Source organism: Mytilus galloprovincialis, chromosome 6 (genome assembly GCF_965363235.1).
Source record: "Mytilus galloprovincialis chromosome 6, xbMytGall1.hap1.1, whole genome shotgun sequence".
NCBI lineage: Eukaryota > Metazoa > Mollusca > Bivalvia > Mytilida > Mytilidae > Mytilus > Mytilus galloprovincialis.
Window position 1 is genome coordinate 51,970,499 of NC_134843.1, and position 24,852 is coordinate 51,995,350.

Consider the following 24,852-nt stretch of genomic DNA (forward strand, 5'->3'; position numbering starts at 1 on the left):
GAAGCTTTTCCTTGTACATTTTGGGACTTCAAAACTAAAGTATTTACATACAAATGTATATATAGTTAAAGGGGCACAATCTAATTAAAAACCGATCTCTCATCGCTCCTGTTTCTGATATGCCACGCGACATATCAGAAACAGGAGCGATGAGAGATCGGTTTTTAATTAGATTGAAAGGGGCACTAGCTACGATATATATAAAAAAATAAAGTATGATTTTTTTTTAGATCAATCATTAATCAAATTGGAATAATGAAATAATAATTTGCTTTTAGCAATCAATTTCCTTTAATTTTGTTGAAATAAGCGATCAAACATAATTTTTGACTGATTCACTTGCAAGTGAAAACGTCATCATCATTCTAACCGGTATTCATGTGAACTTCAAGTTAACCCCTAGCTAGAGATTGACAACGTATGCCTTGTACGTGTACTGGTTATTTAAAGAAAAAGAATGTCAACAATGAAAGTGAAATTACGGTAAATCATTTGATTACTAATTCGATGCACATAAAATCATTCTTATATGGTTAAAAACAATGAGAAACATCTATTTTTAATCTATAAAATCAAATCAAACAGACCTATAAAAATGCAATTGCACGTGTTGGTTTAATCTATTCGTATCTTTATTTTTGTTTACATCGCTTATATGGTCATCTGAGGTCAAATCGATAGTTAATTAGATGGCGTCTGGACTAAAATACACACGAAACGAATCTATATATTATCTACCCCATGCTCTGTAAACTGTTTATTTTAGACTTTTGATAGTTTGGATAAATGTTTTACATTGTTATAAACCAAATATGAGAATTTGAGTCAAATCGGTTACAATGAATTTGACAGCTAGTGCCCCTTTAAAGGTTTCCAAACTATGATGTTATAAACAAGAATTTATACCCGGGAATCTTTAAAATACTTAACATATAATATGCATGTATGTCAGTCTGGACGACAGCGATAGAACACTCTTTCAGTACCATGAGACGACTAAAGAAATACAATGAAATCCATTCGTTTATCTGGGCTTGTTCTATTGAACATATACCACGAAAAACAAATTTCAACAGACACGGTTTTGGATAACTGGATAGTGAGTTGAGACTGATTAAGTAACAATTAAAATATATGGTGGTGGCACTATATTTTTTAATTGTTATACCTAATATATAAATAAGCTCTACCCACTACACATTAGAAGTTTTTTTTCTCTAATTTTTTTTTTCAAATTTAATTATTTTCAAAAGTTGATTTGTTACTCATGAAAATAAGATTTCTGTGAGGTATAATTTTCAGTCCCAGGAAATAGCGAGAATGCAGGATTTTGCACCATTTACTCTAGAGCTTCAGCCCCAAGACCCCTCGCCGTATGACTTCTTTCTTCGGCATTGCGTACACATCATTTTGGCCTACCTACGCCCCTGATTTGTCTTTATGAAATATAGACTTTTGTCAATAAAGGAACTTCAAAGATGTACTTTTATATATTATATTTCTTAAAACAAAAAGTAAAACCGATCACGTCAAGTTAGAAACATTTTGAAATATAAATAGAAATATTTATGTAAAGCCCAAAAAAGAAAAATATACTAGTGAAAAATCTACCCGAGACCGCTTAAATGAGGGTGAGACCCCCCCCCCCCCCTGGTCTTTCAATGTCCACAAAATTCAATTAAATCATAGACTCTGTATATATAAAGGTTGCATCAGTCGGATTTTCTAGAAAAATGTCAATTTCGATATCTACGGAGAGCATATATATAGATAGTCACTTTTTAGCTAAAAATTGTCAAAATTTTAGGACAAAGGGCACAGGGCAATGGTGAGAGCCCCTGATCTCTCAATCTTTCTAATAGTATGCAGACATTTAGTTAAAAGGTAGATACAAACGTGACTAAAAGGAATTAGGGTACACTTCCTGTCTTCAGTGTATACGGAGCGCCCAAAGTGCTAGTTGGATATTCAAAATTTATTGTGAAAATCTACCTGAGACAGCTTAAACGAGGTTGAGACCCCCCTGGTCTTTCAATGTCCACAAAATTCAACTAAATCATAGACTCTGTATATATAAAGGTTGCATCAGTCGGATTTTCTAGAAAAATGTCCTCTTCGATATCTACGGAGAGCATAGAATGTCACTTTGTAGCTAAAAATTGTCAAAATTTTAGTACAAAGGGCGCAGGGCAATGGTGAGAGCCCCCTGATCTCTCAATCTTTCTAATATTATGCAGACATTTAGTTAATAGGTAGATACAAACGTGACTAAAAGGAATTAGGGTACACTTCCTGTCTTCAGTGTGTACGGAGCGCCCAAAGTGCCAGTTGGATATTCATTATTTATAGTGAAAATCTACGTATTTACTATACCAAACTAGATATACCAAACATACTCAATGTTGACTGACCAGCATACCAAATACAAATTGAACTATACTTCAAACTATATAAATCTAAATAATAACTCAACAAATATATATTGCATTTGCCGTACGGACGAACTAGCCGGCGTTTAATATGATATAATCTGACATTATGTGACGATACATATTTATTACAATACATCAATCCAAAATGATAAATTAGACTAACAGATTTGTCTATTTCATAAACAATATAAAAGATTCTATTCTTTTGAATCTTCATCTCCGTTATTTAATAGTGATGAATGCCACCCAGGAAAAACCATAAAAAATAACTTAATTCATGGAAACCTGTGACTCGAGGTAATGCCGACACCACTTCCAGAGAAAGCGTCAAGTCCAGGGCTTAAAAACCAAATACAAAAATTAACAGCCACTGCTTATAACATATTTATATATAAATATATACACTCGTAATTTGTGGTTTACTATCGAACGTCCACGGCTAGAATGAAGACCTTAACACGGACAATACATTTGGCGCCAAACCATAAAAAAACCTTGACCATTGGTCATTCTGAACATGAGACTACACTTAGTCTTGATGAACCGTGCAATACATTATTTTTCTACTATACTACGAAACGCAGAAAAATATACCTAAGACCACTTAAACGAGGATGAGACCCCCCTGGTCTTTCAATGTCCACAAAATTCAACTAAATCATATAGACTCTGTAATTATATATAAAGGTTGTATCCGACGGATTTTTCCAGAAAAATGTCATCTTCGATATCTACGGAGAGCATAGATGGTCACTTTTTAGCTAAAAATTGTCAAAATTTTAGGACAAAGGGCCTCAATCTTTCTAATAGTATGCAGACATTTAGTTAAAAGGTAGATACAAACGTGACTAAAAGGAATTAGGGTACACTTCCTGTCTGCAGTGTATACGGAGCGCCCAAAGTGCTAGTTGGATATTCAAAATTTATAGTGAAAATCTACCTGAGACCGCTCAAACGAGGTTGAGACCCCCCTGGTCTTTCAATGTCCACAAAATTCAACTAAATCATAGACTCTGTATATATAAAGGTTGCATCAGTCGGATTTTCTAGAAAAATGTCAATTTCGATATCTACGGAGAGCATAGATTGTCACTTTGTAGCTAAAAATTGTCAAAATTTTTAGGACAAAGGGAACAGGGCAATGGTGAGAGCCCCCTGATCTCTCAATCTTTCTAATAGTATGCAGACATTTAGTTAAAAGGTAGATACAATCGTGACTAAAAGAAATTTGGGTACACTTCCTGTCTTCAGTGTATACGGAGAGCCCAAAGTGCCAGTTGGATATTCAAAATGTATAGTGAAAATCTACCTGAGACCGCTTAAACAAGGGTGAGACCTTCCTGGTCTTTCAATGTCCACAAAATTCAACTAAATCATAGACTCTGTATATATTAAGGTTGCATCAGACGGATTTTTCAGAAAAATGTCATCTTCGATATCTACGGAGAGCATAGATTGTCACTTTTTAGCTAAAAATTGTCAAAATTTTAGGACAAAGGGCACAGGGCAATGGTGAGAGCCCCCTGATCTCTCAATCTTTCTAATATTATGCAGACATTTAGTTAATAGGTAGATACAAACGTGACTAAAAGGAACAAGTGAAACTGCGAGCTACTGCTCACTGATGATACATACCCCCGCCGCAAGTGGATAATATTAATAGTGTAAAAATATGCAAGTGTTCGGTAAACAGGAAGTTGTTGAGTGATGAATCTGAAAACGCATCACACGGTATAGCTGACTTATATAAATCCTGAAACCAAATTTCAGAAATCCTTGTATTGTAGTTCCTGAGAAAAATGTGACGAAAATTTTCAACTTGGCTGTCATGTGTAAAATCATACAAGTGTTCGGTAAACAGGAAGTTGTCTAGTGATGAATCTGAAAACGCATCACACGGTATGGCTGACATATATAAATGTTGATACCAAATTACAGAAAGGGTGGATGTGTAGTTCCTGAGAAAAATGTGACGAAAGTTTCATGGGACGGACTGACTGACGGACGGACTGACGGACTGACGGACGGACGGACGGACAGACAGAGGTAAAACAGTATACCCCCCTTTTTTAAAGCGGGGGTATAATTAGGGTACACTTCCTGTCTTCAGTGTGTACGGAGCGCCCAAAGTGCCAGTTGGATATTCAAAATTTATAGTGAAAATCTACCCGAGACCGCTTAAATGAGGATGAGACCCCCCTGGTCTTTCAATGTCCACAAAATTCAACTAAATCATAGACTCTGTATATATAAAGGTTGTATCAGTCGGATTTTCTAGAAAAATGTCATCTTCGATATATACGGAGAGCATAGATAGTCTCTTTTTAGCTAAAAATTATCAAAATTTTAGGACAAAGGGCACAGGGCAATGGTGAGAGCCCCTTGATCTCTCAATCTTTCTAATATTATGCAGACATTTAGTTAAAAGGTAGATACAAACGTGACTAAAAGGAATTTGGGTACACTTCCTGGCTTCAGTGTATACGGAGCGCCCAAAGTGCCAGTTGGATATTCAAAATTTATAGTGAAAATCTACCTGAGACCGCTCAAACGAGGTTGAGACCCCCCTGGTCTTTCAATGTCCACAAAATTCAACTAAATCATAGACTCTGTATATATAAAGGTTGCATCAGTCGGATTTTCTAGAAAAATGTCAATTTCGATATCTACGGAGAGCATAGAATGTCACTTTGTAGCTAAAAATTGTCAAAATTTCGGACAAAGGGCACAGGGCAATGGTGAGAGCCCCCTGATCTCTCAATTTTTCTAATAGTAAGCAGACATTTAGTTAAAAGGTAGATACAAACATGACTAAAAGGAATTTGGGTATTTAAATATGATTATAAAAATACGAACTTTAAAACATTTGAATGGCCACGCTTATAACTTTAAGTATTAGTTTATGCTTGTGTTGTAAAATGTTTAAATTTTTCAGATTTCTGTGAAGAGGATTGAGCGTCCTTTAAGCACCTGCCCTTGGTGACTCCTGCATATAAACAACAATACTATTTGCTCATATGCATCAGCCACGAGGAAGGACTTAACTCAAAGTTTTTTTTTTTTTCTATAATGGATGTGATGCTGCTTCTGGTGCATGTTCAATAATCACTAAACATACAGGTTTTGATATGTGACTACATGTATTATTAACTCAATTTATATTTCATATTTTTTGTCAAATGTATATTTCTATTTTTATTTTTGTTTATTGTCTATTGCAATTGTGTGATAAATGTACTGATTATGCCCGTGATGGGTCAACTATTGGAAATAAAATATATCTCATCTTATCTTATCTTATATCGATACCAATAAAGAAAATGGCTCCGAAAGCACAATATTCATAGGTTTAAAATCGATTTTAGAACCAAAGATACATGTATATAACGGATTTAACAAAATAATCTTTAGCGTGTACATTTGTATGCTTTCTGAAATAGAAAAATGCTCGGAAAAGTCAGTCTATATTATTTAACCTAACAAAAGTTCTCATCGATAATTTATAAACACTTCCAGTGATTTGTTGCTGTTAGAACAACTAATATGTACACTTTATGCTGTTTGGAGCAAATACTGTACTATCTGTTCCAGTGGAAATGATATTCCATGATATGTGTTCCGTTTTGGAACTAAATTGAATATTATGAAAGAACTCCTATTTCATGGCATATCTCAGTTGTGTGTCCTAATTTTTTTCTTCTTTAACGTTCGCATACAGTATATCAAACTATCAGAAGAACTGTTTTAATAGGAATGCATTGATTTTCTAGTTTTCTTTTGGATATCGATCAATTTAATTCAATAAATAGACACTGGCCAATAGAGGGCACTGAACTTTACATGCATACACGCTTTGTATATAGTTATTTACATGTTATGATTGTTCATAGATTGAATAAATCTATTATTCAACTTTACACCACTACTTGACTCATTAAATATCGACCTAGACCTAATTAATAAAAACACCAATACCCTTACCACTAGCCAATGAAACAAGCGTGTTGAAAGTTATTTTTAATTATTGATATTTTCTCTGACAAAGCAATGAACAGTAGCATTGATCGGATTCTTCCATATCAGACTGGAGTTGTTGCTACTAAAGACACAAATGGTAAGGTTTAAATTGTTGTAAATTTATGTATTAATAATAAATCATACGTGCTTGACATTTAATTACATGTATAAGCATGTGGTTGACATTTAATTACATGTACATGTATGTGCAATCACGCCGTACGTGGTTTTGTGATTCACAATACACTATTTTCTATATTTAGTAAATATGATTATAATAATCCGACTAAAGTTGTATTGTCAACCAGAACGTACCGGTAGTTTAATTACCTTGGATAGAATGCATATTATGTAATATATTTAAGCATAAAAATTAAAATGGATTCGAACTTTGCACGAAAATGATGCATGTACTAAAACTATCATACTTATTCCATAAATATATAACAGAAATACTTGATTATTCATATACCTTACATTTTCTGCAGTTGTGAATCATTTTGTCGATAAGTCACACATAAAATGCAATTGAACATTAATTACTGTTAAGTAGCTCGAATCTTACGACTAAATTTAGTCATATGTTAAATTGACATGGTCCATAACATGAGAATATTTTTTTCTAACAAGATTTTGAATAGTTAAAGCATAGTCAGTAAGTGTCAATCACGGGTACTGGAGACTTGTAATGTTTTAAGAAGGTAAATATGCATAGGCAGTGGACGAAGGAACTCTCTTTTAAAAACTGGCATTTTGAGAACTAAATTCATGCATCGTTGAGTCAAACATTTGAACATTAATTTCATTAATTATACTCCGACTATAATTATTAAGAAAAAAACATTACAAGTGTTACCTTTAAAACTTTTTAGAGCATGTAAAAGATGTAAGCAGATTCATTTAATAATCAAGCGTCTACGTAATGAATGTTTCGGCAAATACCACGAAAGCCCGACGGTGTGGAAAAAACCTTCCTCTGATGTAAAAAAATATACATTTAATTTTTAAAAAATCAAAAATTACGATATGAAGGTTTGAATGGGGTTTACAGAATAAAGAATTATGCACTAAAAGTGCACCATAAGTTACGAAAAAAAGAAAGAATGAAGAGAAAAAAAGTATTAAAAAAATACAAAACGGAGAATAATGGGGTGCTGAATCATAAGAATCAAGATTAAGGATAAAAATAAGTAAAAAATACAGAAAATTATTTAATGATAAACAACGAAACGATGAACTCCCCTCCAGACACATATATATATCCATAAATCAAAACACAGGAAACATGTGCTTTGGAACAGGATATCGATAAAGTATTTGTCATTGTTTCCACATGACATAAACATGTCTATATCTATTCCAATATTCAATTGTATCAGTATTCCACAGACCTAATCCTTCCGCCCTTGCCTCGCCTATTTTTTCTGGAATATATAAACTCGTATACAATCCATTACGGTTTCTTCTCATACTAAACAGGTTTTTTTTTAATTTTTGTATTGTCTTTTGGATTAACATGGTTTATTTTCTATCAATATCGCCAGACAGCACCTAAATTCTAACTTAGCCTTATTATGTTTAACAGTAGTCAAAATGCAAAAATAAAAAATTACTTCTTCAGAAATCAAAGCTCAAATGAGTCAACACAAAATCAATTCATAAAACAGCAATAAAGACGACGAAACAGATCTGTAACATATATAGCCATTGGTACTCTTACACGTTTTACATTTATAACTATTTTTTCAATTTTATTCGCAGAATGTATTTGATAGATTAATGGGAACTATAAATCTTTCAGTTTGATTTATATACAATTTGTTTTTTAGAACTTGAATCGATGAAGACCTTTTCATTTTGTATAGACATGCATCTTTTGTTTACAACAGTGTTTGTTCTTGAAAAATATGTTATGAATTGATTGCTGTACAAGTATTTTTTATTCATAAAGCTAGACCGGATAGCCGAAACAGTTCAAATCAAAATTATATATCCATAGGAACACTTAATACCCGAGTTGTACAAACAGTACACACATTACTCGCAATATTTTAGAAATGTGATCAGATAAAAGTCCACGTGAAAATCCTACTTCTAAAAGATAAGATAAAGCTACAAAATCATTTTTTATTTGTAATATTGGCCGCTGCACACAAATCCACGTTTAGCTTCAATAAAGTATAATCCACAAAATCAATAATGTTTAGCAAGTTTAATCAGAATTCCTCTGATTTTTTTTTTTTTTTTTTTGTGTGCAAACCATCAGACGATGATCAACAAATCCTTCAATGATCTTTAATGTATATAATTCTAAAAAATTGTCTCGATTTATCGCCTGACAGTTAATGACTCAGAAATAGAATCAATAAATTCAAACTTGCTTCTTTATGCATCTTTTATTTCTTATAGTGCAGGATGTGACTGGTGTAATGATGACTGTGTTTTCTCCTATGTAACCTTTTAAAATTCAAGATGATACATTATTATCCAATCTTTCGATCTGTTTCTGTTTCTGTTCTGTTTTCTTCTCTTTTTTTTTTTGGAAAGTTTGCTATAGCTTGCTATAGCTACTTTCCATAGGCGTCCGCCTAAACCTCCGGTGAGACAGACTATCGCAATGTTCTGCTCCAAGATAATGTAGTACTAGTGTTCGAATTCTGATTCTCGGATATTTTGTGTTACTACTCTTTTGAAAAGATTACAGCTTGAATAAAAAAGGAATTAATGTTCACCGACAATTCAGATGAATTAAACTTCATTTTGAAATAAGTATCACAAACACTACTTTGCGGATCGGCCATTGGCTGAAGAGAAAATCAAAAGAAATCTACGCGAGATAGCGTTTCATTCATGAATATTTCATGAATGAACATTTTCCCGCACTATTTTTTTTACTATGTACGATATTTACAACTGTTTATTATTGAATAAGTAAAGGCAGAGTGTATCGAAAGAGTCCGGTATGCGAGAACAAGTTGAAATTTGACCAAGTCGGATAATTGACAAGTGATAATGGTTTGATTTATTTTAACAATACACAGGTGATAGAAAATATAATAATCGATAATTATATGGCTTATGTCACACGCCAAAGACGGGTAAAGGTTAATGCCGGCTTTTATAGAAAAGTGCATTGTTTTTGTCAAACTGACATCGATCTGAAAGTTTTGATGCCTAAAATCATTTGAAAACTTTTAATTCCGTTATTTAAATACAAGCTGTTTCACTTTCCAATGTGGATATAAGGACCTTCACTCGTTCAGCATGCTCAAGTGGATCAAACTGACAACAGAAAAACATTGTCTTAATGACAATTAGTAGCATAGCATCCGTATAATTTAAAAGCAAACGAGTCATCATCTACTTCTTAGAATATTATAGTTCAGTGTATCAAGACCGAGATCAAGCTAAAGACAAGTGCTGTAGAAATTATTAAAATGCTTTAATAACATTTGTCCATGTACTAGCAAAATTACTTTCTTAGTGCTTAACATTGCAGTGGCGGATCCAGAACTTTTATCCTCACACTTTATTCCTGGGGCAGTATGATTCTTTAAGATTGACCTATAATTAACAATGTGTCGTCCTAGCCACGTGGTCCTAGCACATGTGCAGAGGCAATGATTATTAGTATATCAAATAAATGGCTTAAAACAAAAATCTAAAATGTCATTGCCTCAATAGTAATTACACAGCAGCAACTAAAATGTGTTACAGGGTTATACGCACCTCAGATCAACATTGTATGAATCTTGTGTATATAAACTTTTTATGTCCCACCTACTACGATAGTAGAGGGGAATTATGTTTTCTGGTCTGTGCCTCCGTTCGCCCGTCCGTCTGTTCGTCCGTCCGTCTGTGCGTCCGTTCGTCCGTCTGTGCGTCCGTTCGCTTCAGGTAAAAGTTTTTGGTCAAGTTAGTTTTTGAAGAAGTTGAAGTCTAATCAACTTGAAACTTAGTACACATGTTCCCTATGATATGATCTTTCTAATTTTAATTCCAAATTAAAGTTTTGACCCTAATTTCACGGTCCACTGAACATTGAAAATGATAGTGCGAGTGGGGCATCCGTGTACTTGGGACACATTCTTGTTATTCCTGATGTCATACTACTATTGTTATGCCCCCACTATATTGAGTTTTATCCTTGTTTTTTTCTGTAAGTATGTACGTCCCTTACTTGTATGACTACGTCCATACATCCCAAAATTGATTTCTGTTCTCTTACTTTAGTTTGCCTGAACCAAATTTTATGAAACTTATACTCAATGCTTACAACCACAAAACACAAGTCAAGTTTTAATTTGGTTGGCGTCACTTTTAAGGGGTGCAATTTTCAGGATACCCTATCAAGTATATATACCTTTATATATAAGTTTGACTTATAGCTTTCTTCGGTTATACATTTATCAGGTGAACATAAAAACGGTCTTTAGATTCAGAAGTATAGATATATAAAACAAGAATGTGTCCATAGTACACGCATGCCCCATCTGCACTATCATTTTCTATGTTTAGTGGACCGTGAAAATGGAGTAAAAACTCTAATTTGGCATTTAAATTAGAAAGATTATATCATAGGGAACATCTATCTGTATAATACTAAAATAACGAGGTCCAATTTGTCAGCTGTCATGGGGTAAAAACGACAAATCAAAGAATTCAATTTTATATATATCCAATATAGGACAATGGTGTTGATTAAAAATTACACCACTCCAGACCCTTTTGTTTTCCACATAATTAATATTGCCAATAATTAACAAGTTCAGGGTCGAATTCGATACCAATACCAACAGTATATTTATCTGTTACCTATTACCTTATCTGTACGTTTCTCATCTGACAGGCGCACCACCAAACGGTGTATTTCGTAAATTTACTATATACACGGATCAATTGATTGGACTTCAACATCATCAAAAACTACCTCGACCAAAACCAAAAACTTTAACCTGAATGGGACAGACAGACGAACGGAAGGAAGAACGGACGAACGGACGCAAAGACCAGAAAACATAATGTCCATAAATGGGGTATTAAAAGTGATTTTTGGAAATTGCTGCCGAGACAATGGTTTAGTTTGAAAAATCCAAACTGTGATTAAATACATATATTTGAAAATATACACGTCTATAACCTATTTGAAATAATACACATGTACAGTTGCAAACTTTCCAGAGGTGCTATCCAGCACTTTGATTATTTAAGAAAAGGCCTCTCCATATCCACTCTTCTGTTAAATGTGAATTTAGACAATTTATAAAGCAATCATTATCATCAAGTTTATACTAGGCTTTATTTTATTTAATTTTTTTCATATCAGGTATGCTTGTGTTACACAGTATCTACATTAGTGAGGTTGTACATGTACCAAACACCTTGAATAAAATTAATTTAGGTCGTTTAATTTTCACAAAATTTTGACAAAATATTTACTTTGACCCTCTGACAAATTTATATAAAAGAACAAAAAAAAAAAAAAAAACTTGGACCACACACTTAATTGGAAAAATTTATTGGGTAAACACTAATTTTAATCATAATCATTGAGAATCTTAATATTTCCTTATAATAGAACGTGATTAAAACATTCAGGTGATTTTTGAAGAGTTATCTCCCTGTAGTGTTATATACTTTACCAATTCTATGTCCAATTTTGCATAGGAAAAATTATATTTTAATATTATACTATGAATATGAGTTTAATGGAAGGATACATAGGCCGTGAATAATATTTCATTTTGATAACCCCTTATTTCGAAGTCGCCCTTTTCTAATTGTTCACTTACTAAGTAAAAATTGTCAGATGTAGTTGTGCTTTCAGTATGCTCATGCAACTTGATTTGCAAAATCATTCACCACAGTGTCATACCTTAGAAGGGTGTTTGTCCTTTGTAGTGTTTAATTTCTTGTAGGGTTTAAGCATTCAGTGGGTTTATAAGTATTTTTTCATTAATTAGCACACCATAATTTGTATGTCCATTTTGCCCCTCCCCCCCTTGTTAGCGTGAAATAACTCAAATTCATTTTGGTCCTTTGGTTATTGTGATATACAATGTAGCTTGGTGTCCATTTTTCCCTAAAGTGTTATCGTTATTAAATAGCTTGAGAGTCCTCCCAGTGGCATTACATGGAATCTTTATTTTATTTTCTTTTATTATTTTGTTTTCTCTGTTTTCGCTGATTGTAATTTATTTTGAAGGCTTGATTGGTTTGATGCCAATTCAGGGATATCATCCGTGTTCTGTAGTATTTTTCAAGTGATTTTTATATACCGATAGTCACAAATAACTTCTAAATATCTTATATCAAATGATATAAAATGACAAATGACCGCTGCATTATTGATAATCTCGAAATATATCATAGAATGCCTATACTTACGCAGACATTCTAAGGCTTATTTGATCAGGTGAACTTAGTGGTGGCCTTCGGCTGTTGTCTGCTCTTTTGTCGGGTTGTTGTCTCTTTGACACATTCTTATTTCCATTCTCAATTTTATTAATTTTAAAAGTAATAGTACATATGAATGTTGTGGTAAAATGGTAAATAAAACACATATCATAGGACGATCACCTGACGGGGTTGTCTGAATACGTGTTGTGTCAATAATTTCATACCAAATGCATTCTAGCATACAGTATTAATTTCATCTTTTGTAAAGAATGTATATAAGTTGGTACATTGTGGTACGTCAGGAAAATAAAATATAATGATTACCGAACTCTGGAGGTTATTTGGTATGTTTTAGTAGTGAATATAACTACCAAAACTGAAAAACTGAGCATGCATACGCTGTTGTCTGTTCTATTGTCGGGTTGTTGTCTCTTTGACACATTCCCCATTTCCATTCTCAATCTTACTAGCTATTCCTGTTCTTTATTGTATCCTAATTGAATAGTTTGGTATATCATTGAAGATGAAACTAAAATTTCTTTCTTTCTCCAGTAATAGGTATAATGAACAAAGCTATATCTAATATATAAAACGCAACCCTTCTGTATCAATATAATTAAGTCAGTGTTTTGATGTATCAAGAAAAAATGTAAACAGGGTTATCAGAAGAATCGGTTTTTTTAATGAGGGTCTGTCGTCACAGTCTTCATTTCTAAATGTTTAGGCCATTATCTGTACATTTTTGAAGCTCACTATTTTCCATGATTTAAAAATTTGTGCCAATTGTGTCTTTTTCAATTTTTTGTTTGTTTGTTTCCCTATTACGAGAACCACAACTTCACTCTAGAATATTTTTACCATTCTCTGTACATTTTTGAATCTCACTGATTTCCATGATCTAATATTTTTGTCAATTTGTCTCCTTTCTTTATTGTTTGCATGTTTTCTCTGTTATGAGAACCACAACCAGACCCTTAACTTAAGAGTATTCGTCTTCTAGAAAACAATAGATTTGTAATAGATAAAATATTCATTAGGCTTTTACTCATTTTACGAGGAAACAAAAGCATATCGACAAATGCAAATACAATTTCTATATAACGTGCCTTGTTCTAAGATGATAAAGAGATGTTGCCAACACAAAAAAAAAAATCCTTCAGAACAAAATCTTGTCTTTATTCAAAATGTTGTTGTTTGATCGATTGGCTGCTAACACAGGATAACGTTTTTCTATTGATTTTTCTCAACGTGTCTTACTGTATCTAATTTCAGCCATCACCTTGTCAAGCGCTATAATTTCCAAACATACTTTTGTAGCAGCTGGATTGTGCAAATTGGATTTTTTTTAAGACGAAAAATTCATGTCGCAAAGGGAAATTAATAATTAGAAAATATTAACGGTTTTGTGTGCATCATAAACGAAAACTGTATTTACTGTTTCGATATCGACAGTAATCGAAACCGAAGAAGAGCTTTTCGAGCCCAAAAATAAAAATTCAAAAGGTGAAATATATTCTGAACGTGTGTTACCATATTCAATGCGTAGTAATAAGTACGGCATTATGATATGAAAAATTTGAAGCCAGTAAATGAAAACATTGTTATAATTATAATCAACATTACTCGAGAGAATTGGAATTCTTGTTTTAGAACAAATACATATGACATGTAGTTTATATACTCTATCTAAGCCCTAGTCACACTGTTACGTTTCAAGAGCTACGTTTTACTATGTTTTGAAAGCGTAGCGAAACGGGAATATGCGTAACGAAGCGTATCCATGGTATCGAAACGCAGTGATACTTTGTTCAAAACGTGCTAACTACGTATCAAAACGTATCAATGCGTGGTTGAAACGTGGGTCTACACGTACTATTACGTAGCAAACGTGATAAGTAAAACCTAACTTATAAAAAAACGGGACATTTTTATTCAACACGTAGTTGAAACGTAGCATTTTAAAACGTAGTAACACGTGACAGTGTGACTGGGGCTTACAATTGAAATCCATCACAAAATTTTACCATACTAAATATAATGAGGGCCCTCATGGGGTTTTTGATTATGTGATTACTTGGCCGTTTTTTTAATGATTATTTGATTATTAAGCCAAATATTTCATGATTATTTGATTACCTAGGACTGTATTTTTAGTTTATGATTATTTGATTACTAAAGATAAGCAAATATTTAATGATTATGTGATTATATTGGCAAAAAAATGGTGATTATGTGATTACTAGGACCCCCCCCCCCCCCCATGAGGGGCCTCTATAATAAATGTGGTAGTTGCAAAGTTTAGGTTTTTGAAAAGACTGAAAAGAAGCAGAGCAAACAAATAATCTAATGACGGGTTTGGCAGAGGGAGAGGTTGTATCCTTGTTCCTAATTCTCGTTTCGCCGAGTATGCGTAACACATACTGGTGGTAATGCTATTAGTGTATTCAAATGTAGAAAGACGCCTTCCATATTGAAACTAGCTAATAAGGAGATTTAGTGCTATCCTTGTGTGTCAAAGGTTTATATTGAAATACATAATCTACGGGACATTGGTCTTACTACAAAATATGGGACTTTTGATTTTCATTGTTTATTTTGATGATTATCTAATATGTTTTTTTTTTTTGTATTTTATTTGACATGGAGTATCACTATTTCCTACATTTGTCTATTCTGTGTGATAATGTATAGTTTTGATGTTGTGGCATCGCATACACCAAATGAATATTTCTAATTGCAGTGTCATCATAAACTTAGTGTTAAGAATCCTTTTAAACTGTCTTCCAAAAGTGGGACAAATGATACCAAAGGGACAGTCAAACTCATAAATCGAAAATAAACTGACAACGTTATGGCTAAAAATGAAAAAGACAAACAGACAAAATGCAAACCGTACTACACATGATACAACATAGAAAACTAAAAAATAAACAACACGAACCCCAGCAAAAACTAGGGGTGATCTCAGGTGCTCCGGAAGGGTAAGCAGATCCTGCTCCACATGTGGCACCCGTCGTGTTGCTTATGTAATAACAACTCCGGTAAATAGTCTAACTCGCTAGGTCACATTCATGAAAGGGAAGGAGATTGTAGTTACGACGTAAGGAACATATCGATTCCAAAGGTGATTTCGAAACTCATTTAAAAAATGGTTAAAAATGTATTAATAACGACGGTTCAATACATAAACTATAGAACACAGTATTAACTTAAAATTCCATAAAATCCTAACTTAATTCGGTTGACTTCTATAATTAAACAAAATGTGTTATTAAGCATGTTTACTTTTTTCATAACATAATGGAAATGTAATAGAATTATAGAATTTAATATCCTGGGATTTATATTTCAATCCAAGATAAATAACGGCCTAGCATGCAGGAATGGTTTTGATTTTTATTCCGATAATGAAACACAGTTTATTGCAACATTGATCTGATAATAAATGCATTCCTATGTTACGTAAAACTGCATTTAATATTGCATTTAAAGACACAAATTATCGGCAGCCTTAAGTACCATACTTAAGTGCCAGTCTTTGTAAGAATCAGGCAATTTAGGTAAAAATTAAAACATGATTAGAAAAAACCGACCGACCTAATCATGCTATTTTATACTACACATCATCCTGAGTTAAAAAGTATTAGTCTTTCGTTTGTGTGTGTCTGGTAATATCAAATAACTTGGTTAGAAAATTGGTTAGAATAATAGCAAATTACAGAGTTATCTCCCCTTATTCATTAATTTCTAGTGTATTTCAACCAAATTGTATCTTCTATTACCAGAACAGAAAATGGAAATGAATGTTATTTTTGTGCATAACTACATATTATGAACTGAAATAAATGTCAAATTGGGTGGGTTTGTTTGGTCATGTTTTCACCACTGCCTGATTCTTAGGCAGACTGGCACTTAAAGACACAAATTATCGGCAGCCTTAAGTACCATACTAAACATCAAACAAATACAATATTGCCGTAAAGGGTGATATAACAGGCCGTGCTTAGTTGAAGAACTATAGTTTCAGAATCGAAATTGTCTCGGTTTTATATTGATGTCTTATACAATTTTATATACTTATGTCTAGTTGTAAATATTACATGTGACAAAACCCTTTGGTTGTAATTCCGGTATACGCACATGGTAACAAACGGTTTATTGGTTGTGGGTTGTTTACGTCCAATGGCAAATATTACTTGTAATGAAACAATTTTGATATATTTTAAGATTTCAAGCCTTAAAACTTAATCACTTTAGCTAACATAAATAAGATGTGGAATGAGTGCAAATGAAACAACATTCCATCAAAGTTACAATTAATCACATTTTGTAAAAAGTAAACCATTATAGATCAAGTACGGCTTTTAATACGGAGCATTCGCTCACATCGAACAGCAGCTATAAAGGGCCCCCAAGTGAATTGTGTAAAACAATTCAAACAGGAAAACCAACAGTATAAAATAAATATATAAACAGAAACACTTTGAATTACACCAACAAACGTATATAAAGTGTAGGAGTCTGCTTAAACATTTACAGACAAAAACAAATGAGAGTCTTTACCCAATTTATAGATGTCTTGGAAAAGATATTAACGTCACGGCTTAGCTTTTAAGTATGTAAATACTTTTCTGTCTCGATATCTAGACAACATAATTGATACCTTTTGGGATATATGATTGCTATATTGCTAATTTCGTATGACAGACGCAAAGTTAAGTATTCATGTTGAAATTATTGTATATGGTTAATGTCTTTTTTGACATTTGTCAAGAACATAAAAACCCACCTCGATTGTCTCTTGGTAGCGTGCTTAAAATCGAGTAGGTTATCCGCTTAGTACGTATTTATATATATTTAGAAGAAAAGAAGCAAATTAAGCTCGAAGTCAGAATTATGTATGATCATGTATGGAAATTCCTTGTGATATCAGGTCAACATTTGGAGTATTACAAATACAACTTGTGTATTAGCTTACTAAAACACAAATCCGTTTTAATGGCAATGCGTTGAGAAATGTTACTATGTAAACCATATCTTTCTCAATTCTTTTTAAACGAATATCTGAAATACACTAATGGGAAAAAGCATTGAGAAAATGTTCCTGCTGCCTCTAGATCTGCATATACCTTTAGATCTGCATATACCTCTAGATCTGCATACACTTCTAGATCTGCATATACCTCTAGATCTGCATACACCTCTAGATCTGCATATATCTCTAGATCTGCATATATCTCTAGATCTGCATATACCTCTAGATCTGCATACACCTCTAGATCTGCATATACCTCTAGATCTGCATATACCTCTAGATCTGCATATACCTCTAGTTCTGCATACACCTCTAGATCTGCATACACCTCTAGATCTGCATATACCTCTAGTTGTGCATACACCTCTAGATCTGCATACACCTCTAGATCTGCATATACCTCTAGCTCTACATATACCTCTAGATCTGCATACACCTCTAGATCTGCATATACCTCTAGATCTGCATATACCTCTAGATCTGCATATACCTCTAGATCTGCATACACCTCTAGATCTGCATATACCTCTAGATCTACATATACCTCTAGTTCTGCATACACCTCTAGATCTGCATACACCTCTAGATCTGCATATACCTCTAGATCTGCATATACCTCTAGATCTGCATATACCTCTAGTTTAGAATAATGCTTAAATATGTTTATATACCTAGTGCCTTTGCATAAGACACATTCCTAGACATCTATATTTCCCGCTATTATTTGTTATTTTTATTGGATATATTAACTCAAAAACAAGTGCTAAGACATGTCTTTTTTCATATAATTTAAATGTTTTGTACACTTATATTTTGTGATAATCATGATGTTTATGAAAATTTGGTTATTTCATTTTAAATAGATTAAAGCATGATGCGTGCGTCTCTAAGATAAGCAAGTACATAACTCTAAGGGAAATCGGATGTGCTTCTTATTAAATCTTCATTTCAAGATCGAAAAAACTGTAAATATAACAATTCGTAACAATTTATCATGCTGATACTAGTAGTTAGTTTGATTATTTGAATATAGTCGTAACCAAGTTAAAGGAAAACACAATTCTGCTCGGTTGTTTTTCTACGCTGATTATTTTCAATGAATAAATGAAGCAAGATTGAGTTTTGATATTTCATCCGTAAAACAATGAATAATTAGACGGACATTATAAACGAAAAACACAAGATGTTATCGTATGGAATATGTAATAATTGCATTTCAGATACGAACATTTTTCTTTTGATTAGGAAGCGATTGCGAAATTGTACAAAAACATTGAATTGTGCACTAAATGAAATGTGTCGGTGTTCCGGACCATATGAGTATTTGGACCATACGCGTATGGTCATGGATGGTCGAACCATATGAGAATAATACTCGTTTGGTTATTAACGGGCCGGACCATATGAGTTTTGGACCATATAGGTATTTTTTTTTAAATTACATTATAAAAGTTTCAATAATGCAAAAACTTTATGGTAAAAAAAACAATGATGGTTACAATGTATTATTTTTATAATTCAAATATTACGTTAAAATCAAATAGTGATGCCATAGTTAGTTTTCACCGTTAATTACATTCTTGCATGTAGGATTGGGGTGACATTTACTTCCACACGGTATCATAGTTTTTTTTTGCATTTGCAAGTCTTGGTTGTGCGTGCACGATCTTTTTCATTTATACTTTTTGTTTGCGGGTGAAAAGCTAGCCTTTTAGTAGCTGCGTACAGGGATATCGAGGTCTTCGGCCATTCCGATGTGTCTACGGTGTTTTTAAGAAGCTTTAGATCTCAAATATCGTAGCACGACTGCAATACCCCATACTCACAAGATAACTTGAATAGACTATGTTAATTTCCAATGACTTCTTGTGTAACAGTTCATTAAGAAATTTTTCGATTTTTTTTTAAGTCGACATGTTGCCATTCACTCGTAATAACAAATCGGTAATGACCATCGGTATAAAATGTGTTTATTATAGTTTTGACAAGTAAGTAAAATTAACTGTGTGTAACTTCTAATTTTTATTTAGCTAATCGTTTTATAATAATATTATAATACAATAAGCTATATGATAGCGTCTTTTTAATGAACGGTCATTTCAAATGAAGAGTTTAGAAGTATTAAACGTATACTGTAACAGACCGTTAATTACCCCGACCATACGCGTATGGTCAGACCATATGAGTATATACCCATATGGTCATGACCATACGCGTATGGTCCAGATACTCACATGATCCGGAACATCTATATAAAGGCATGCAAAGCGCTAGCACTGGAAAAGTTAAAAGATCGAGTTGTAGAATCCTAAAAAACATAGCTGTTGCACTTCTAACATTTTTTTTTATATTCGAACTGATTGTTTTATCCATCAGCCTTGTGATTTTGACCCACTAATTGAAACTATTACATCAGACATGCCGAAATTTCAGCCTGGACGTTCGTGCATTGGTTGAAAACCATACAGTAGGCTCTAGTTGTATACATTTACGTCATATGTAATTGGACTTTAGTGGGTAGTTGAGTCATTAGCAACCATACCACATCTACTTATTTTTATAATTAATACATGTGTGTGGACATGTTGATCGAACTAATACACTATTTGATACACCTTTTACGGAATGTGGCATTTAAAGACACGCCTCATAGGCAACATAAATACTAGTACGGTAATAAAATGTGCTGTAATTAAGGATTGTAAATAATCCGATGATACTATAAAAGAGAGGCTGGATTGTTGTCTCCGATAGCTATATTTATTAATTATTTTTGCCTTTTTATTCTCAATTTTTTTTTATATAGTTCATTATTTATATTTTAACAAGCCATAATGATTATTCTCTATTTTTCTCCTTTTGCCCATTATTTTTGTATTCTTCCAAACCCCATTTAGAACCTCTTAAAATAATCTAATAGTGAAAATTGTTTAATTTCCCAATGCCTAGTAGGATAGTCTGATATGAAACAAAGACTTAAATAATCTCTAAACGAAACGCAGCATGTTATGTCATTGATTTGATATTAAAGCCTCGTTATGAATGTGTCAAGCAAAAGCTGCATGATTCGTATCAGTTTATATAAAAAAACGTGATTCAAAACAAAATAGATTTATTGAAGACCCATAATGATTGGTTGTCTTCGACTATTGTCTGCTCTGTGGCCGGGGTGTTGTCTCTTTGACACATTCCCCATTTCCATTCTCAATTTTATTATATCTGTGTGGATGATTATGTTTGCTTAACGTACAGCGACAAATATTTTATAAGATTAAAGACATGAACGGACTGCACGGGTACTGAGCTAATGATACACTTGGGGTCTGATAAGCCACCAGCAACGGTATCAGTGGCGGATTTAGGGGGGGCAGGGGGCCCGCCCGCCCCCCTTTTTGGGAAAAAAATTTGGTTGCTTATATAGGGAATCACTGAAGCGTGACTGGAGCGGGCCCCCTCTTAGGTCAGTCAGTGGGCCCCCACGTATGAAAATTTCTGGATCCGCCACTGGGTATCGACCCAGACTGTGTACTAAGTTTAGTAATTTTTAAGCGAAATTTAACGAATCAAAGTTATTCCTTAAGGATAGTGTTCAAAGATACATGTGTCTGGCAAAATACTTTTGGTTAAGTTCTGAACCAATAAAATTGTAAAATTAGTTAGATTCTACTCAGAATTATGATTATTATGAATATTAAAAATACACCTCGGTCACTAAAGTACTGAAATGTCATTTCTGACATAATAATATAAAATCATGTTGCATGTTACATGAAAAACTGACATATTACATCCAAATGACCATTTAGTATATATGTAGTTGTCGGTAAAATGAGGAACAGGCTTCAAATATACACCTGACTTACATCAATGGATTATCACATGATGTGAAATATATTGTGTGCAAGGTGTTCAAACACGAGTATGTCTAAACACTAAAAACTGGGAAGTTAAAATTTAAATAATTATATAATTTTGGCGGGACATTTTGCGTATTTCTTGAAGGTAAGCGATTTGAAGGCATTAAAGGTACACAAAAGTCATGTACAACAAATTCAATAATAATACTTTATTATATTTTTGTTTTGTTTTGACAGGCTTACAGAATGTGGTTTAGACATCGTTAATGAAATTTTTAGTATTTTAATACTTACTTTATATTTTTTTTAAATCAAAGGGACAAAATATACTTCTTCTTTGACACTATTCTAAAAATTGCAGAAATGCTAAATTGTCTTCGCTTCTCATTTTTCATTTATGGTTACGTAACAAAATGAAAAAATAAATAATTTCCATAGTGCAAATTCTACTTAATGTTTGCATATTGTTTCAATAAATCTTATCAGTATAACACATCTGAAATGCTTCAGGCAGAGATCAAGAGAGCTTTTAAAATCGAAGATTGTTGTACTCTTTTTATTCTATTATCTAGACAATTTTTCGTACAAATACATATAATGTAATGCTCTTTCAGACGTGTCTTTGTCTTCTTTTGTTAAGTTATGTTATTCGAACGTAGTTCTTGCATAACAACATGAAGTATATTTTTAATTCAATTCAGTTGGCTTGGCAATTTTCGAGGTATTGATTAAAGAAACATTTCTTACAAAAGATCGGGAATTGAGAACTGAATATTGTGTGATTAATATTTATCAAGATACATGTTCTTTATTAATATTGATTCCTATATAATATATTAAAATAAATTCATTCATAATTTTTATTGCGATGCGAGTAGCAAATGCATACAATATACACGTGATTGAGAAATTAAGATAAATTGTCATTGGAAGTATTCGTCAAATATCGTGTGACCTTGTCCTAATTTTATAACAACTGTTGCAAAACAAATATACACATGCACTGCAGTTTATGACTGAGATATATTGTAAGTATTGTGCATGTTTTCTTCATATATATGAAAATAATGATAATAACACATGAAATCATAATGAATAAAGTAGAATTATAGTACTAAATAAAGGATACAATTATAACATTATGCCCTGCCAGTACATTTACAGTTCCCAGTGGCGGATCCAGCCATTTTAAAGGGGGGGGGGTCCCCAACCCAGAGTAAAGGGGGGGTTCCAACTATATGCTCCCATTCAAATGCATTGATCGGCCAAAAACAGGGGGGGTTCCAACCACCGGACCCCTGTGAAATGTAACTGCACACATGGTTCCATGTGTGCAGTTACATTTCATATCTTAATATATTGGAACATCGACTAGGATACGACCATATCATATTTTAAGGAAATGTGAGGGGATTTGAAAATGAATTTTCAACGCCTGACAAGAGCTGTAAAACAAATAACCTTAATTGCAGAAGACAGGATAAAAATAAATATTCTGCACCATAAATGTGCAGTAAGCAATTGATTATAAGTGATGATACCGTTTTGCGCGGCTAAGCCGTGAAATGAAAAAAAGCAAGCGAAGTTACAGATGAAATTGAGTCAATACGCAAAAAATACCGCGGTACCTAACACTACAGGGAGATAACTCTGTAAAGTCAACTAAACGTTTTAATTACGTTGTGTTGTAAAAGGAATATAAAGCTTCTCAATGATCAAAATTGGTGTTTGTCAAACTGCTATATAACCAGTGTAATTTTTCTGTCAAAACGGTTGGTTCAAAATTTTAGAAATTTTTATATTTTTGTTAAAGGGTCAAAGTAAATACTTTGACAAAATTTTATAAAAATCAAACGAGCCAAATTAATTTTAGTGAAAGTGTTGGATACCACCTTAAATATAGAACGGTCGTCCTTTATGACCAATACAACACTAATTGTGCATAAGACATAATATATATAGTGACGAGGAACGCTAGATGCATCAAATTGAGCGAACTACTTTAAATAGGATATATGTATGTAACAACTCGGAGATAGGTCCTTGAGTATTATGTATATACTATACTATTTACTATACATACAAAAATATAAATATTAATTAAATTAAACCTGTACAATATGTTTTGTTTAAAAAGGTATAAGCGCAAAGATATCTCCATGGCAGAATTGCTCAACTTCGTACTTTATTTGGCCTTTTTAACTTTTTTGGATTCGAGCGTCACTGATGAATCTTTTGTAGACGAAACGCGCGTCTGGCGTATATACAAAATTTAGTCCTGGTATCTATGATGAGTTTATTTATTAACAGTTATACTGTAGTTAGACAAAACATCGAATTTTGTCTTGAGTTCATTTTAATTGATCTTTGAGTTCAAATTTTAGGTTTTGCAACGTTTCTTTATAGAAATCGGATGGATTTGCGTATATATATTGGTACTAATATTCTTTATTGTTAAAAAAAAATTAATGTTTATGACATAGAAAAATAAAATATCATTTACAGTTTCTTGTCAGATAAATTAACTTTTTTTTAATGTATAAATTATGGCTTTTTTACACAATTACAGCGAACGGCTCTTTCTACTTTTCATGTTTCTCTAACTTTTGAAATTGATTTAGTAATCAGTTCTGCTATTATGCAAAGAAATGTCGGTTTCGTGTAATTAATTCAGCAATGAACATGGAACTATAATTACAACAAAGCTAGATATTTATTTCAGTTCCATGATCCAACACAGAGGGTCATGGCGGATCAATAGAAGATGTTTCCGTTTAAGTGAAAAATATAGCAGATTGGATGAGATTGTCTCTATATTTTGACAGTGATTAGTTTTAATTAAGACCAGTTCGATGGATATTATTGGCTTTTCAATATAATGTTGTTATGAAGTATAATAGTTAACTTCGGACCAACAAGTCAAATAGTAAGCATAAGTTAAGAGATAAAATGTTACATTGTACATCAAATCAATATCAATTTACAAAGACGTTATTTGAAAGAAGAGTTTGGATTTTTTATCACTAGAAGAGATATTTTAGAATGGAACGCTGTATGCCAGTCTATTATAAACTTTAAAACAATTCATGGTACTTAATTACATGTATTATTA

At 32.8% G+C, this 24,852-nt stretch overlaps 1 protein-coding gene and 1 long non-coding RNA gene across 5 annotated transcripts in view; both read left to right on the plus strand.

Annotated features, from left to right (window-relative positions):
* Positions 1-5,482, plus strand: part of LOC143079845 (uncharacterized) — an 8,897-nt gene extending 3,415 nt beyond the window's left edge. The window contains exon 2 of the long non-coding RNA XR_012979500.1: positions 5,368-5,482. This is a non-coding gene — a long non-coding RNA (uncharacterized LOC143079845). The remainder of the gene's footprint in view (positions 1-5,367) is intronic.
* A 938-nt stretch (positions 5,483-6,420) lies between these two features.
* The window catches only part of LOC143079846 (protein unc-93 homolog A-like), a 28,748-nt gene continuing 10,316 nt past the window's right edge, over positions 6,421-24,852 (plus strand). The window contains exons 1-2 of one of the 4 annotated variants that reach the window (XM_076255478.1): positions 6,478-6,546; positions 24,463-24,666. The gene's annotated coding sequence lies outside the window, so the exon portion shown is untranslated. Of the gene's footprint in view, positions 6,547-21,724; positions 21,886-24,462; positions 24,667-24,852 lie in introns of those variants that run through there. The other 3 variants (XM_076255476.1, XM_076255482.1, XM_076255477.1) reach the window with 3 other exon arrangements.